The sequence below is a fragment of the Schistocerca americana genome, chromosome 5, assembly GCF_021461395.2.
Source record: "Schistocerca americana isolate TAMUIC-IGC-003095 chromosome 5, iqSchAmer2.1, whole genome shotgun sequence".
Lineage (NCBI taxonomy): Eukaryota > Metazoa > Arthropoda > Insecta > Orthoptera > Acrididae > Schistocerca > Schistocerca americana.
This window is the reverse complement of record NC_060123.1, coordinates 424124141-424142049: the sequence shown is the minus strand read 5'-3', so window position 1 is coordinate 424142049 and position 17909 is coordinate 424124141.

Below are 17909 nucleotides of genomic sequence, written 5' to 3'. Positions count from 1 at the left end.
GATCTTCCTGAGGATTTCCCTCTCTCTCTGACTTCGAACTACTCTATCAGACCTCTCTCGTTCATGGAAAGGCATTCCATGGCATGTAGGGCTTATGGTCATATGACTAATGTGTAGTGCTTAAGTTTCAGGTTGCGTGACAGGCATTTTTTGTTGTAGCTGTTCATAATCAGTCGATAGGCTAATTACAACTGGTTGACTTTCATGGATAATGACGTTTCTTCTGATAAGTAGGGTTCAATCCATTCGCCGAGATATACTTATCAGTCCTTTTGATGTTTCCCTGGTCTGGTAATATCTCTCTGTTGGCATCTTTGATGTTTGTGAAGAACTCTGTTTTCTCCAGCGACACTTGAAGACCCACTTTAGCTGGCTGTTTCCTGAGGCAGTTTACCTGCATTGTTGCCATTTCAAGAGAAAAAGCAATTAGTGCTATGCCACCTGCAAAAGCCAGGCAATCTACAATCAGTCCTTCATTCTTACGGCCCAGGAAGACACCACTCTGAACACCGAAACTAGTGAGTTCCTTGAGCCATTGTCACAACCTTTTCAAGGACGCAGTTGAAGAGAAGTGGGGAGAGTCCATCCCCTTGTCTCACTCCAGTTTTTATCTCGAAGCTTCCTGAGATCTCACCTTTAAATTTGACTTTGGAAAGGGTATCGGTAAAGGTTTCTAGAATGAGTCTGCAGGTTTTGTTGTCTAGTCCTAATTCCTGGAGTATTTTGTTGTTAAGTATTTCTCTATCAACGGAGTCGTAGACCGAATTGAAGTCAACAAAGGTGACGATCACCTAGCACATTCTCATCTTGGAGTATGCCAGTAAAGTTTTAAGGTTGAGGATCAGTACAGGATCGGGTCGTCCTGAAGCCTCCCTGATATTCTCCCAGTTAATTATGCAGTTGATCTTGTGCCCCTGTTAGTAACGTCTTGGAGAGAAATTCCGCAGTAGTTGTTCAGATCAGTAAAATCTCCCTTTTTGTGAAGCTGATAGGTCAGATCCATGCTCCAATCAGGTGGTAATTTCTTTGTTTTCCAGATGTCCTGGATAATTTCGGTAAAATTTCCCAGGGCATTGCTTCCAGGACATTTCTAGAGTTCAGTAACGATAGAGTCCTCTCCTACTGACTTACTATTCTTTAGAAGTTGAATGATTTGTCCAACTTCTTCCAATGAAGGAAGCAGTGAGTTCGTGTTTGGTGTGGTTTGTTTGTAGTCTAAGTCTTCGCTGGATGGATAATATTTGATTAGGTTTTTAAAGTAGTGAGCTAAAGGATGGCTGTTGCCCTTGTCGTTAAGAACCAGTTTGCCCTGCGACTCTCTGAATTGGAAGCTTGGCGGATTGTATTTTCTGAGTCCCCGATCAAAGGTTCTGTAGAAATCTTTGACGTTATTCTTAGCGAAGCTCTGTTTGATTTCTGTTCGTTGGTTTTGTGTGAAGGTCCGTTTGGTTCCTCGAATTATGTAAGCTGTAGGTCTTCATTGTTCCAAAAAGTTCTCCCTTTTTTTTTTTTACTTTCTTACTATTCCATTTCGCCTAGAGTGTCTGTCTTTGGGCTACTTGCATTGTGACAGCTTTAATTCCACCACGGATGCTTCCTTTTTCTCGAAGAGGGTGGCGAGTTCATTGGTCCTCTTCACAAGATTCTTCTGCAGTTGGTCCCAGCTGTTGAAATCTGTACTGTGTAATGCTTCCAAGCTGGAGTCTCATTTTGATCTTTGAGAGGTAATGGTCAGAATCCAGTCTGGACCTTTTAATACCTTCACGTTTTGTATTTCCTTTTGAGATTTTCTTGAAATGGCCACATGATCTAACTGGAATCCAATCAATTCCCCGCTGCGGTTGCTACTTGTATGTGCCGGATGGTTGCCCATTACATTTCTGTACCTTTACTCTCTTCTCTGTTGGGCATTGAAATCACCAAGCAGTATGACTGTGTGCCACTGGAACTTTCGAGAAGTAAAGGGTTTAATTAAGTAAATTATTATCTATCGCCAAACACGAGGCTTTGCACATAGCTTATGGACTATCACTATCAGCATTCAATAGCCATGCACATATGATTGCTAACTTGTACCTCTTTGGAGGGATGCCTACACAATGACCACAGGTGAACACCTCATATCATTCATTTTTTGTGCAATCTGTACTTCCATTCTACATGGTGAGTTAGCCTGGAAAATTCTTTCACGTGGCATTACTGAGTGGAAAAATGCAACGTATGTCAAGATTTTGATTCAGTTATTTCCAAGACTAGAAATTATACTATGACGTAACGTAGCTGAACATAACTGTTTCAGAAGCTCGATAATATACTTATTGCGGTTCAAGATTTTTTCAGTATGTGCACCCAGAAATTTTAAGCATTCTACCCTGTTTACAGACTTCTGTCCATGTGCTATTGGTATAACACTGTTTGTTATATAGAAACGAATATAATGTGTTTTCTCACAGTCAACGGACATCCCATTTTCAGAGAACCACTTAATAATTCTCTGAGGGACATCGTTAATAATCTCTTCCTTTGTGTTCTCTGCAATGCCATTTATTATAACACTAGTACCATCTACAAAATATAGCAATTTCTTCTTGCTGAACATTAACCCTCGCAAGAGAATGGGGAGGGGTACTTCATGCCAACCTTTACAAAATTCTGAAAACTAGTAAGGTTCTGTATATTACAAAATTCTGAAAAAATATTCACTATATATTTATTGTTGTTAATGAATTGTCCTACCACACTGCACATGTGTTTTAAATTTTTCAGTTATACTTTACCCAAATATTTAAGTCACAACAGGTGATGTCACTTGCCCCACTGAAGGTGGGTAATGAACGTTATGAAAAATGCCTTTGTACTTCGAGGGTCTTAGGCAATTTACATATATCAGAAATAGGAGTGGTAACAACACTGAACCTTGTGGGGCTCCCTTGGGGTTATCTCCCTATTGCTTTCTGCTTGTTAAATATGATTCAAATCACTTCTGTGTAAAAATAGACAACTGTCTGGCGATTGTTGTTGTTGTGGTCTTCAGTCCTGAGACTGGTTTGATGCAGCTCTCCATGCTACGCTATCCTGTGCAAGCTTCTTCATCTCCCAGTACCTACTGCAGCCTACATGCTTCTGAATCTGCTTAGTGTATTCTTCTCTTGGTCTCCCTCTACGACTTTTACCCTCCACACTGTCCTCCAATACTAAATTGGTGATCCCTCGATGTCACAGAACATGTCCTAACAACCGATCTCTTCTTCTAGTCAAGTGGTGCCACAAGCTCCTCTTCTCCCCAGTTCTATTCAATACCTCCTCATTAGTTATGTGAGCAACCCACCTAATCTTCAGCATTCTTAAGTAGCACCACATTTCAAAAGCTTCTATTCTCTTCTTGTCTAAGTTATTTATCGTCCACGTTGCACTCCATGCAAATACTTTCAGAAATGACTTCCTGACATTTAAATCTATACTCGATGTTAACAAATTTTTCTTCTTCAGAAACGCTTTCCTTGCCATTGCCAGTCTACATTTTATATCCTCTCTACTTCGACCATCATCTGAGTTTATGGACCCTGATTAGATCTTTAAAATTATCTAGCGATGAAGTACTAGCAAAGTGTAAAAAGGAGAGTAATCTAGAAATAAACTGAAGCCTCCTAGACGTCGCTTCGGTAGGTACAACAAAGTTAAAATGTGATTACTTGCTGCGACCATTTAAGTATCGTTCTCCCCATGGTCCAAATTCGAATGAAACACAAAGTGATAGTGGATTTCAGTATGGTTGCACATGTAGTTTGCTTCCGTAAACGATGCCTCTCTTTCATTACTCTAAGAAGGAGACAGATCTGGCAGAACGTCCATGCGATGCGTTTACAGAAATAGAAATACAGTTGAGGTATAGTAAACGACGTAATGGCCATGTGCCAATATCAGTCCTCTGTCTATGGCTCCTCAGTAACCAACCAGAGGCTATGAATCAGTATGGAGCTCACAGGTTCTCCCGGAAGCGCCCGCGGCGAGTAAGCGGCGCGGCTTAAGGCTGGCCGCAAGATGAGACGCAGGTCCGTGAGGTGACGCAGGGTGACTCACGGTGAGTTTTTGCGAACCACACAACTGAATGGTCCTGCGCACGTTAGAGCACAGCGTGACGTGACGCAGTTCCTGCGCTTGGTGACCCTGCGCACCGCAGTCTCCTGTACGCAGTTTACTACGAGGCTCACGATGGGTCTGGCTGTTGGTAGTTGGAAATGGAGGAAAAGCTAACTCCAATCGGCCTTGTAGCGTTGCATCCCTGTCTGTCAATTTCATTCTTGATGAGACCATGCACTTCTTTGACTTGATCACGGTTTAATCTAAAATAGTTCGTGAATTTTTCATCATCAAATTTCTTAGTTAAAGCGAATTCCCCATGACTTAGTCTTCTTTTCCTGTACGCACTTTTTTCTGCTTTTTGTTTCATCAAAGCGATGTAACACACCGTCTCGAACTCAAACTCAGAATCGGAATCCGATTCTGAACTCATATCTATTAACATAGCAGAAGTACTCGCCGTCTCTGCCAGAGCCAAAGTTCCTCAGCAAACTGCGTATTGAAACTGCGATCCAACTTGCGATGATTGTCGCCTGGACTCAAGCTGCCGTGAGGAATTTGGCGTGAGCCCCCTGCGTCACCTCACGGGCCTGCGTCTCATCTTGCGGCCCGCCTAAGCAGCCGCGTGCCACGCTGGGTGTCTGGCTGGCCGGCCAGACCGCTATTAGGGCATAGCTGTCTGCCATTAGGCGCGCGGCAGCCAGACGTGCGCCGCATCGCGAGCCCACAGGTCGATGCCGCGCAGCGCCACACAGCCGGGCGCCCTTTCGCCCGCGTGCGATTCGACTTTCCGTTTCGGAAGCAAACACGCCTGCACCGCGGACGTAGAGCTGCTCGTAAGACTGGTAGACTCCCAGTAGTATAGAAGCACCTCTGTTATATTTCAGAAACAGCAAAGTAATCACGAATAGATCGAGCTAGCAAATACAGGACCTCACTTTACAATTCCAGTCCATGACCACAAACTGACGTCAGACAGTCGATGTTAGTCGATGATTACCATCTTCATATCTATCAGGAAAAGAGAACTCTTCTGAACAGTATATATCTTGGAAACAATGAATTATGAAATAAAGAAAATTACTATTGATATTGACCATTTTTATGTAACTTCCTTAGCTCCTAAAACTTGCCACACAATCATATTAATTACTGTTATCTACAGACTATTCAGAAGCACTCTGGAAAGCTTATAAGGATGATGCAGAATATCTTTGCTCAGAAATAATAGTCAATAAAAAGAAATTCGATTCATTACGCCGTTTCCGAGTTATTTAGCATTGACGTTAATCGAGTCAAGTCGTTATAAGTGCAAATTCAAACAGCCTTCCAGAGACGGTGTTCTAAATCTGTTGTTCGTTTGGTTAGCTGAAAACGAACGAAAAAAAACAAAAAAACAAAAACGGGAAATCATTGGAAGGTAGCGAGTATACAAACCACTGCCATTCCCCTTGCCAGGCCCTCATTTGTGAGTAATAGATGAAAACAATTCCTGTAATGCTTGTGATCCCTTAGTGCCTGCCGGCCACTGTGGCCGAGCGGTTCTAGGCGCTTCAGTCCGGAACCGCGCTGCTGCTACGGTCGCAGGTTCCAATCCTGCCTCGCGAATGGATGTGTATGCTGTCCTTAGCTTAGTTAGGTGTAAGGAGTTCTACGTCTAGGTGACTGATGACCTCAGATGTTAAGTCCCATAGGGCTTAGAGCCATTTGAACCATTTGAACGTTAGTGCCTTAGAAACAAGAGTACTGCACAAGGTGGTGACGTAACGTAGTGGTTTAGGGACATTCGTAATTAGTAAGGCTTATGAGTTCGAATCTCTTTAGATGATTCGACATACTCATTATTAACATGTTAATGAAACGACTTTTATCATTATTTGTATGCAATTAATTGATTTAAGTTTAATACATCTACTTCTTTGTAATGTCACGTGAATCATCGTAGTAACATTTCATTTATGCTTAGTGTTTCTTCGTGTAGTTTTTTTACGTACTGGGAGCTTTGTGCAAGAGATTCGGATTATTTTTATTCGTCTATCGTTGTACTGTCATACTTGAATTTGGCGATATCTAGGTTATAAAAAAAATTACGAAGTTACCTGATAAACTGGCTATTCAACGGTGTCAAAACTGTATTTTTTAGTTACAGATTGTGTTTGCTATGGATGGTTGTCGTCTTGCAAACATTTAAAATATAAACTCTTCTTGTACGAAGGAAAAATAACGCAGATGAAGATGTAAGCGAAGGAAGGGATTATAGATGATACCAAAAATCGGCCACGATGAGGAACGCAAATGATTAATACAGCCAAATGAACGGAAACATAAGATGTAAGAACCTATACCGAATGAGAAAGCTCATACGATGGTTACAATGGCGTGACAAGGAAACAGATATCGAAAATCACGTTTCAGCCACGTAATTTAATAAACATGATGATCAAAATAATTTCGATAAAGATAGAAAAATAAGCGTCAAGGAACACGTCAAGATTCGAACCCACACGATATAGACGACGTTCCTTTCACGTCGTTCATGTGACAACAAAATAAACGAGCACTAAAAGTAACCGGCGGGGTCAGGGATTTTCTCTGCCTCGTGATGACTGGGTTTTGTGTGATGTCCTTAGGTTAGTTAGGTTTAAGTAGTTCTAAGTTCTAGGGGACTGATGACCTCAGATGTTAAGTCCCATAGTGTTCAGAGCCATTTGAACCAGCCACTAAAAGTAACAATAATTATTCTCAATAGGTGCTCAAAGTGTTCTCGTAACGCTGCGTCATAGAGCCCACAATATTTCCGACATCAAAAGTTTCCCTGAATTTCAACAAAGGCTAAAATTATTCTCGAAACAAGATTTTCGACGGTGTCTTCTGGATCCGCGTAAACAAATTTCTTGACATGCCACACAGATACAACATGAAAAGAAATGGTGCGGTCGCCACCATTCCTGGTTTTCGAGCCGCATGGTGGGCGACAGTCAGGTTGGCATCCCATCGTTGTCCGAGGCGTCCTCAGACTTGTCTTCTGCCTGGAATTTCATTGACTGGAGTAGAATTGTCTTGAGTCATGGGACCCTGTTCCAACTGAGTCCCGATAACCAACGAAGACTTGTCTAGAGGCGCCCCAGACAGTGGTGGTATGCCAACCTGACTGTCGCTAGACATACGGCCCTGCTACCAGAAGTGGTCTGGGGTGCCATTTCATGTCAGAGCAGGACCTCTTTTGTAGTCATCTGCGGCACCCTTACGGCACAGCGTTGCATCGACGATAATCTGCGCTACGCTTTGCTGCCCTTATAGGCAAGCCGTCCTGGACTTACATTTCAGCAAGATTATGCCCGTCCTCATACGGCGACAGTTTGTACTGGTTGTCTTCGTGTTTGTCAAACCTTACCTTGGCCAGCAAGATCGCCGGACTTCTCCCCATTTGAGAATGTATGGAGCGTTATGGCAAGACCCTACAGCCAGTCTGGGATGTTGACCACCTAATGCGACAGTTTGACAGAATTTGGCACGATATCCCTGATGAGGACGTCCAGCAAACATATCCGAAAGAATAGACACCTTGCATTCGTACAACTGATTCGCCTAGACGGGCAGTGGAGGAAAAGGACGGGGACTATGGATGGGTGGCGCTCGGTGGGAGTGTCGGTCGGCCTTGAGGCGTACAGAGATAATCCGTGCGGTTGCGATAAACACTGCGCCCCGGGTAGCCCAGTGGTTAACGCAGCTGCCTAGTAAACAGGGGGTGCTGCGTTCGAATTCTGGTCTGCCATGCATTTTGACTCGTCGCCGCTGATTCCGCATCAAGTTCCAATGCAGCTCACGTCACTTATCCCATTCTTTTCCTTCCTCCCCTCCTCCTTCAATTTACACATTATGTATCACAGCTGCGGATTCCGCGTGGTGTCTGATCTTTCGGACATATGCGAAGGAACAGACACCAAGCATTCATATAAAGCCTATCAATCAATGCCAAGCGACATTACTGCTTGCCTAACAGCAAGAGGTGGCTGAACGCGCTATTGACCTGCTCAGTTTGTGAAGCTATTTCTCTTGAATGAATAATCGATTTCTTCTGAAATTGTAATGACTTGACTTTCTGTACACGTACATTACATCTACCGTGTAGTGTCGCGGAATAGTAAGGAGTTGGAAACGTGCAATATTGTCAAAGTTTCGTTGCCTATGCGGAGAGCCAGAGGCAGTAGGTTAGCCAAGAGCTAAGAGGATTGCACGTGTATTGGAATGTGTCGTCACGCAGGGGCAATGGCCTGGTTACATACAACAGGCCAGAGAGAATTGCTTAGCACGCGGGTTTGTGTTAGACGGAGACTTTCATAGAGTGCAAGACAGAGGTATAGCGTCAGCTGTACTGCATGTCACAACTTCGCGTAAGTCTGCCGTAACAACACGTAACTCTGTCGCAAAAACACATAAGGGGCGAGTACGACAGATGAATCAGCAGTATAAGTGGAACGAAAGCGGTCATTACAAACAAGCATGACGTCAGGACGTCGCTCGTTCCTCCTTTAAATGCGCCAGCTTTGATAGGAACAAGACACTCGCACTCGCAGTTAGACTTGCAGTTAGATGTGTACTGGGTCACTGCGTAGCACTCAGCTCGGTGATCGACTTGTTAATCTTTATTAAGGAGATGTGCAGTAAGGGCGGCCCATCCAGCAGTAGACGTGAGGGGACAGTACCAGCTCTGATCCTCTCTGCTGATGCTGTCAATTATCAACCCAGGATTAGCAGACATCGCGGCAGACTCGCTCGCCGTCAATGTTGACCACATCATTGAGCCGTCGTCGAGATCGTGCGGGGCCTTGGCCCTGTGCATCCGCCATCACAACCGGTTGAGCTGACGACACTGGGGGACTGCAGCCAGTTCCGCCCGTCCACCGCGGACGAGCCACCAGGTGAAGCAGGGAAGAAGACGGGGTGGGATAGAGTACACTCCGCACTACGAGAACGCTTCTCGTGCCGACAGCGCCGGGACTCCAGCCCGGAGCCACCTGCTGTCCGCCGTCGAGCCGGCCGGCCAGCCGGACGCCACCAGGCACGTGCGGTCGAAGTACGAAGTAAGGACATTCCACCGCTACGTCACAGCACGCGGCGCTGCGCTAGCAAGACTGTGCGGCCCGGATCTGGTGTCATCGCTACGAGTCAGCGAGAACTCGGGGAAGGTCGTTGCTATCACCAAGCCACATTTTACTCGGATGGAATAAAGGTGTCATGAATTAATAATGTTTATTTGGCGTTTTTGACGCGTCTACAGTCATTAACTAGGATCCTAACAGCTGGAGAGGTCACCGCTCGGCCTCCAGTCCACCATAGGCGACCGGGACCACCAGGGCGCCAACAACCGATTTTCGCCCCATTCGGGTAATTTCTTCGTGGAGCGCCGTATTTTTCCCATTGTGGTGGTGGTAGTAAGTTCCTATTGGATCAAACTGCTGTGTTCATCAGTCCCTAGGCTTACACACTACTTGATCTAACTTAAACTAACGGCAACACAGTTACCCATGCCAGAGGGAGGACTCGAACTTCCGACGAGCAGGAGCAGCGCAACCCGTGGCAAGGTGCCCCTCACCACGCCGGTACCCCGATCGGCTTTTTTCTTTATCTTATAGTGTACAACGAAAGAGTGTTTGACCGTTAAACACGAAGGTCCGTAGAAACGGGGAGGAAGTAGGACGGGACCATAGGAACATACGCCTAAGGTACCTGCCGAAATGTTCACCTCAATATGCTGATATGACGTCATGTGTGGGGTGTACGTACCTTTGTCGTTCCAAATGTGACTGTTTCGAGAGGTGATAGCCCGTTCTGTGGCGAAAAATGCTTCCGTCTGTCTAGAATACTCTCCTTTCGAAATTTGGAATTTCCATGTGTTGATTTCAGTACCATAGGGAATACTAATTGAACTTTCTGTAGGTGGTACGAAAACCGCGTTTCATCGTGTAGCAAGTTCATTGCAACAGCGTGCAAAACCTGTGGCGACAAACAAACGGATAAATTTGACCATTTTTTGTTTTCAGGTTTAAATTAAAAATATCGGATTAACTTTACTTACTCTGGACGAATTACCAATTTGCCTCATGCTGGTAGTTGTATTAACAACCATCATATTAAGAAGATTTCCTTCAAACTGAGTGGCCGGCCGAAGTGGCCGTGCGGTTAAAGGCGCTGCAGTCTGGAACCGCAAGACTGCTACGGTCGCAGGTTCGAATCCTGCCTCGGGCATGGATGTTTGTGATGTCCTTAGGTTAGTTAGGTTTAACTAGTTCTAAGTTCTAGGGGACTAATGACCTCAGCAGTTGAGTCCCATAGTGCTCAGAGCCATTTGAACCAAACTGAGTGGTTCGCAAGTAGCATTGTTGCCCAGTGCCAACGCTCGTTACTTTGACACTTCGGTCTCCATTGAATTTTAACCGCTACAAACGTATTCGTGTATGGAATAACGCGGTTCGGAAGTCTCGCGATTCAATTTGTGCGGGCCTTCAGTGCAGCTCCGTATGCTAAATACCCTCGTACATGTAGGCGTATTCGCAAAGGAATACCAATGACGCGACGTACTACTGCTACGTTCCCTCATGTGGACGTGTGTGTCGCGTCTATATTCGTCATCGTCCCATCGCACCTGCTTCCGTATACATTCTCACCTAAACGAACACTTCAGACAACGAACAATTGCGTCAATACGATTTCCGAAGATGATCGAATGACTATCACGTAAAACAGAGCTACAAAAGCTGACAACAGTGGCGCTGGTAGTTCTCATAGCATACACTCCTGGAAATTGAAATAAGAACACCGTGAATTCATTGTTCCAGGAAGGGGAAACTTTATTGACACATTCCTGGGGTCAGATACATCACATGATCACACTGACAGAACCACAGGCACATACACACAGGCAACAGAGCATGCACAATGTCGGCACTAGTACAGTGTATATCCACCTTTCGCAGCAATGCAGGCTGCTATTCTCCCATGCAGACGGTCGTAGAGATGCTGGATGTAGTCCTGTGGAACGGCTTGCCATGCCATTTCCACCTGGCGCCTCAGTTGGACCAGCGTTCGTACTGGACGTGCAGACCGCGTGAGACGACGCTTCATCCAGTCCCAAACACGCTCAATGGGGGACAGATCCGGAGATCTTGCTGGCCAGGGTAGTTGACTTACACCTTCTAGAGCACGTTGGGTGGCACGGGATACATGCGGACGTGCATTGTCCTGTTGGAACAGCAAGTTCCCTTGCCGGTCTAGGAATGGTAGAACGATGGGTTCGATGACGGTTTGGATGTACCGTGCACTATTCAGTGTCCCCTCGACGATCACCAGTGGTGTACGGCCAGTGTAGGAGATCGCTCCCCACACCATGATGCCGGGTGTTGGCCCTGTGTGCCTCGGTCGTATGCAGTCCTGATGGTGGCGCTCACCTGCACGGCGCCAAACACGCATACGACCATCATTGGCACCAAGGCAGAAGCGACTCTCATCGCTGAAGACGACACGTCTCCATTCGTCCCTCCATTCACGCCTGTCACGACACCACTGGAGGCCGGCTGCACGATGTTGGGGCGTGAGCGGAAGACGGCCTAACGGTGTGCGGGACCGTAGCCCAGCTTCATGGAGACGGTTGCGAATGGTCCTCGCCGATACCCCAGGAGCAACAGTCTCCCTAATTTGCTGGGAAGTGGCGGTGCGGTCCCCTACGGCACTGCGTAGGATCTTACGGTCTTGGCGTGCATCCGTGCGTCGCTGCGGTCTGGTCCCAGGTCGACGGGCACGTGCACATTCCGCCGACCACTGGCGACAACATCGATGTACCGTGGAGACCTCACGCCCCACGTGTTGAGCAATTCGGCGGTACGTCCACCCGGCCTCCCGCATGCCCACTATACGCCCTCGCTCAAAGTCCGTCAACTGCACATACGGTTCACGTCCACGCTGTCGCGGCATGCTACCAGTGTTAAAGACTGCGATGGAGCTCCGTATGCCACGGCAAACTGGCTGACACTGACGGCGGCGGTGCACAAATGCTGCGCAGCTAGCGCCATTCGACGGCCAACGCCGCGGCTCCTGGTGTGTCCGCTGTGCCGTGCGTGTGATCATTGCTTGTACAGCCCTCTCGCAGTGTCCGGAGCAAGTATGGTGGGTCTGACACACCGGTGTCAATGTGTTCTTTTTTCCATTTCCAGGAGTGTATACTTCGTTGTATAACGCACTTGGCACAGCATAGAAAGGAGAACATATGTAACGACCGTTTTGGTGACTTACGTATGTTCACAGTTACTCAATGTATGTCACAAATGATTTTTTTTTAATTCCTGCTAGACACATTGTGGATATATCCTCGTTTTCATACTGTGACGTATGCATTATATAACCCTGTTCAGTACAGAGTGGGGGAAAAACAGTGGCGTAGGTGAGTGGATACTACTAGGCGTGAATGTATGTGTATAACCACACACCGTGACGCGGAAACCACTTGTTCGCCCGCCCCGTGATCCACACCGGTTCACAGCGTAGTGCGGGCTGTGTCAGTGTGAGTGGAGCAGTGCAAAGTGGACGATGGTACTCACAGTTGTTCAGCGGGTGTACTTTGTGGAATGTTACGTGACAACAAAGTCATGGAAACGATGAGGCCAGTTGTTTGCCGAGAATTTTAATGTTGTCAAAGTGCCAGCAAAGAGTGCCGTGAAACGCTTTGTCCGAAAAAGGGGCCAGACAGGATCTGTTTCGAGCAAATCACAACACTCATTCCGGAACGTGCCCGCACACGAGAAAATGTGGTTGCAGCTTACCAGAAAAAGCTTCGGAGTTCTACCAAATCAACCCGCCGCCTGTTGCAAGAAACTGGCATATAATGTCGATCATGCGAAGGATTACTCCACCTCGACCTGCACATGCATCCCAACCGATCTGCTGTTCACGAATTTAAAATCAGCAATTGCTCCTCAGCGCCTCCAGTTTTATGATTGGCTGTTCACTGAAATGAATAACTTGGACATGCATCTGTTTCGTGTCTGATAAAGCCTGGTTTCACGTGAGTGGTTTTCTCAACTCACAGAATCCGCATAACTTTCACGAAGCGCCATTGCAAGATCGGAAAGTTGGGGTTTAATGTGCAGTGTCTGCTCGCTGCACTATTGGTCGTAACTTCTTTCATCAGACGCTGATTTCGGCGCGTTACATTGCCTACAATTTGAAACCATTTGAGGCAACATTAACGGAAAAGGAAAAGACCTACAGTTAATTCCAACAGGACTAAGGAATTTCCCGTACCGCCGTCCGAACTTTGGAGCACATTCACACAGTCTTCACGCGTGACAGAGTTGTTAGCAGAAGTCAGTCTGGTCGCGGCCCTAGCTGGCGATCGAGGTCACCTGATCTGTCGGTCCGCAGCTCGTGGTCTCGCGGTCGCGTTCTCGCTTCCCGAGCACGGGGTCCTCGGTTCGATTCCCGGCGGGGTCAGGGATTTTCACCTACCTCGAGATGAATAGGTGTATGTGTTGTCCTCATCATTTCATCATCATTCATGAAAGTGGCGTGATTGGACTGAGTAAACTTTGGGATAACCGCGCAGTTGAGCGCCCCACAGGACAGACATCATCATCATCATCATCTGATCTGTCAGCGTGCCGTTACATTGTGTGTGGGGCCCCCAGGTATAAGGTGTATCTGCAGCAGAACATTTTGGATCAGATTGCATCAATTCTAGCTGTCCAGCTTCGATAAGTCTTCAGCAGCTTCCCCGAAAGTGCCAAGAGATGATTGTTGGTCACTTTCAACAACTACTACTTTGAGGGTAGTATTGTATTTCCCTTTTTCTTCTGAGTTCCTTTGAATCCTGAAACTATGTTCTCTGGATCACTTTTATTTGCCCCTCTCTGTATATTTCGACAAGTACCTCGTTTCCAGTGGTCTGATCACGCTCATAATTGTGGTACTTGAAAATAGCAAAAGGCGTAAATCATGATTACTCAGTAGAATAAACAATATGTGCAATCCAATGGTGGAACTTTCATTTTAAAAATGTGATTAGTTGGTGTTAAATCAACATGAGCAAAAACAAAGCTTGCGACGTCATAGTGGTGGAGCTGACGTTCGTTGAACATATGACCTCTTCCAACCCCAGTCGTGTTCTCCTCAACAATGGCGCATCACCCCAGCTGTTATCTGTCCATCTTTAGGAACAATTGCTGCTATTACTATTGCGCCAAGCACGCCAGACGTCCTTGGCACCCTATTATTGCCGGCCGAAGTGGCCGTGCGGTTAAAGGCGCTGCAGTCTGGAACCCCAAGACCGCTACGGTCGCAGGTTCGAATCCTGCCTCGGGCATGGATGTTTGTGATGTCCTTAGGTTAGTTAGGTTTAACTAGTTCTAAGTTATAGGGGACTAATGACCTCAGCAGTTGAGTCCCATAGTGCTCAGAGCCATTTGAACCATTTGAGCCACTCTATTATTGATTGTTTCTGCCTTGTACTTGGTTCAAATGGCTCTGAGCACTATGGGACTTAACTTCTGAGGTCATTAGTCCCCTAGGACTTAGAACTACTTAAACCTAAGGACATCACGCACATCCATGCCCGAGGCAGAATTCGAACCTGCGACTGTAGCGGTCGCGCGGTTCCAGACTGTAGAGCCTAGAAAACCGCCCGGCTACCCCGGCCGGCTCTGCCTTGTACTTGTCTGTGATCTATTGCTGGGAGACGAAAGAATGCCTGGTCACTAGAGGGCACTTAAGCACCGGCAGATGGGAATACTGAGGCATGCTCAGCTAGCTATGAGGAAGAGATTTGCTGGCAGTGGCTGTAAGTGGGTGGCAGCTGGAGATCCAGTTCTACCGAGGACCTTTGAGCACTCTTTTGAGCCGAACATAGATGGAAGGTGGAGTGTTATTGGCACCATCGCGCCATATGGCGTTTGTCAGCTATTCAGGCATAGCAATAAGCGAGTCTGCTTGGGGAACAGTTGTGTGCTCGTATTGCGAATGTGTTTTGTAATGGACAGTAATCTTGTTCTCGACCGATATGTGAGCTGCTACATAATGGTTCCTTTAGAAAGTATCTGGTATTTGCGTAAATCCTTCGGTCTGCTGTTGTGAGCCAAAGACGCTCGTTCGTGTTTTGATACCTGGCAGTATTTTGACCAATTTTCGGGACACATATTAACGATTTGTAGCCACCGTATATTAGATTTTGATCGGTCTTCTGCACGCTTCGTTCCTGAGCGGTATGGTTGGTTTCTTTGTGTTTACAAGCCGCATTCTCTGTCAAATCATTCTCTAAGTTCCCGCCCTGGCTTATTACTTATTCCACACTCACCAATCCTCTGTAATTCGTTAAATAACTTGTATATTTGTTTCGATCATCTGATGACTTTATAAGGCGATAAATGACTGTATCACCGGCAAACGATCTAAGAATGCTGCTCATATATCCGTCTAAATCACGTCTGTAGATCAGGAACAGCAAAAGGTTTTTAAGGCTTCCTTGGAAACCCAAGATGTTACTTCTGTTTTACTCTATGACTTTCCGTCATTTACTAAGCTGTGACGTTTCTGGCACGATATCACGAATCGAGTCGCACAACTGAGACAATTATCCTCAGACACACAAATTGATTAGAATTCACTTGTGAGGAACGGTGTCAAAAACCTTTAGGAAATATGAAAATGTGGAATGAATTTGAAATCCCCCTGTTCTTAGCGCTCATTACTTCGTGAGTCTAAAGACCTAATTTCGTTTCACAAGAACGACGTTTTCTGAACCCTTGCTGACTGTTAGTCGTTAACTATTTTTTTACGAGATACCTCATAATGTTCGAAAACTGTATACGTTCCAAAAACGTACTGCCAACTACAGTAGCGATATGTGTCTCTAATTCACCGGAATAGTCCTTTTTCTCTTCTTGGGCATCAATGTGACATGTGCAACTTTCCAATCCTTAGGCACGGATGTTTCGACGAGCGAGCGGTTGTTTATCATTGCAGAATGTGGAGCTATTGTATCAGCATACTCTGACTCGTATACAGTCTTGCCTCTGTTAAGTGTTTTAAGCTGCTTTGCTTGTAAGTTACTCATGTTGGCAGTTATTCTTGATTAGAATTTTTGAGTATTTATCTCGTTTTCTTTGGTGAAAGTATTTCGTAAAACATTCTTCAGTAACCTCACCTTTCTTATCGCGCATAAATGTATTGATGGTCTCTTTCCTTGGTGTACTTTACAAATGACATGAATCTCTCTTGATTTTTTGTCCGATTTTGAGACAGATATTCGCCATGGAAACTACTGAAAGGATTTCACAGTGAGGGTCGCGGTAAATTCGAGATTCCGTTAAACTTCGTCAATATTGGGTATTTTGCGTACTTTTAAATCCAGCATTCTTTTTTCGTTGCTGCTGCAACAATGTTGTGACTTGTTTTGTGTACCATTTCTCTGAAATTAAACCCACTCTTACTTGTCAGGTTGGAACTGCTGGAGTCTGCCTCTTAGGAAGGTATCAAGCCAAGTTTTATCGGCTTTTTTCAACTAGATGTATTTTGCATTTAGTTTTGGCGGGTTTGGTTGTTACGGTATTCAGTCTCGCTACAACCACCTTGTGGCCACTAAGCGCTGTATCGGTCATGATTCCCCTTTTGCTCAAGATTATATCTTGCTAAAAGGTCAAGTATGTTTTACAACCATATGCATTTCGAGTAGGCTCCTGAACCAATTGCTCAAAATTTTTCCCGACAATGCGTTCAGGACGATTTCGAACGACGTTTCATTTCTTCTACCGATTGAAACATGTGTTTTCGCCAACTTACCGCGTTCAGTTTGAAGTCACCACCAACTGTAATTGTATAGGTGAGGTACCTATTTTAAATGATATTCAAGTTTTCTTTTATTGTTCAGTAACTCCATCCTCTGAATCGTGGGGTCGGCAAAAGGAAACAATTATTGATTTATTCCGATTGTCGAGTATAGCCTCTACCCATTCTAACTCACAGGAACTATCTGCTATAATTTCGCTGCAAGCTATACGACTTCTGATCGCAATGAACACTCCACCACCAACTCAAGTTAATCTGTCATTTCTGATCAGGGCTGCGTCGTTTATAAAAATTTTGGCAGAACTTATGTTCGGTTTTAACCAGCTCTCTGTACTGACAACGTTTTGAGCTTCAATGCTTTCGTTTAGCGTTTGCAGCTCTGGCTATTTTCCACCACAGCTACGACAATTCACGACTACAAAGCCCGTTGTTGGTAGGTCCGTGTTCCTGTGTTTGCCCTGCAGTCTTTCAGACTGACACTTTCTCTATAGTTTTCCGAGATCCTCTAACCTAAAAAACCACCCGGTCCCCTCCAAACAGCCCCCGTTAACTGTGTAGCCGCTTTGTGTGTACAGTGGACCCCTGACCTATCAAGCAGAACCTGGAAACCCACCACCCTAGTGTGGAGGTGGAAGAATCGGCAGCCTAAACTGTCTCAAAGCCATCTGATCCTCAGATTCACACCCCCCACTCGGCTCTGTATGAAACATCCACAGTCGGTCCCGTTGACGATGCTCTAGACGCTGCGATCCGCCTTCATCTCGGAAGCAAGACTGGCAGTCTTTAGCACTTCTGCTCAGCCTACAACGAGAAAGAACCTCTTACAATCCAAAGAAACACAAATCGTTTGTTCTAAGATGAAGCACCACCTACAGTTGGCAGCACCCTGTCCTGTACATGGGATCTGGAAACAGCCTTTCCGTAATCTGGAATGAAAGAGCACACTGGATTTCTTCATCTCGTTGGCAGCCATATCCCTAAGGGTTCCTATTACATGT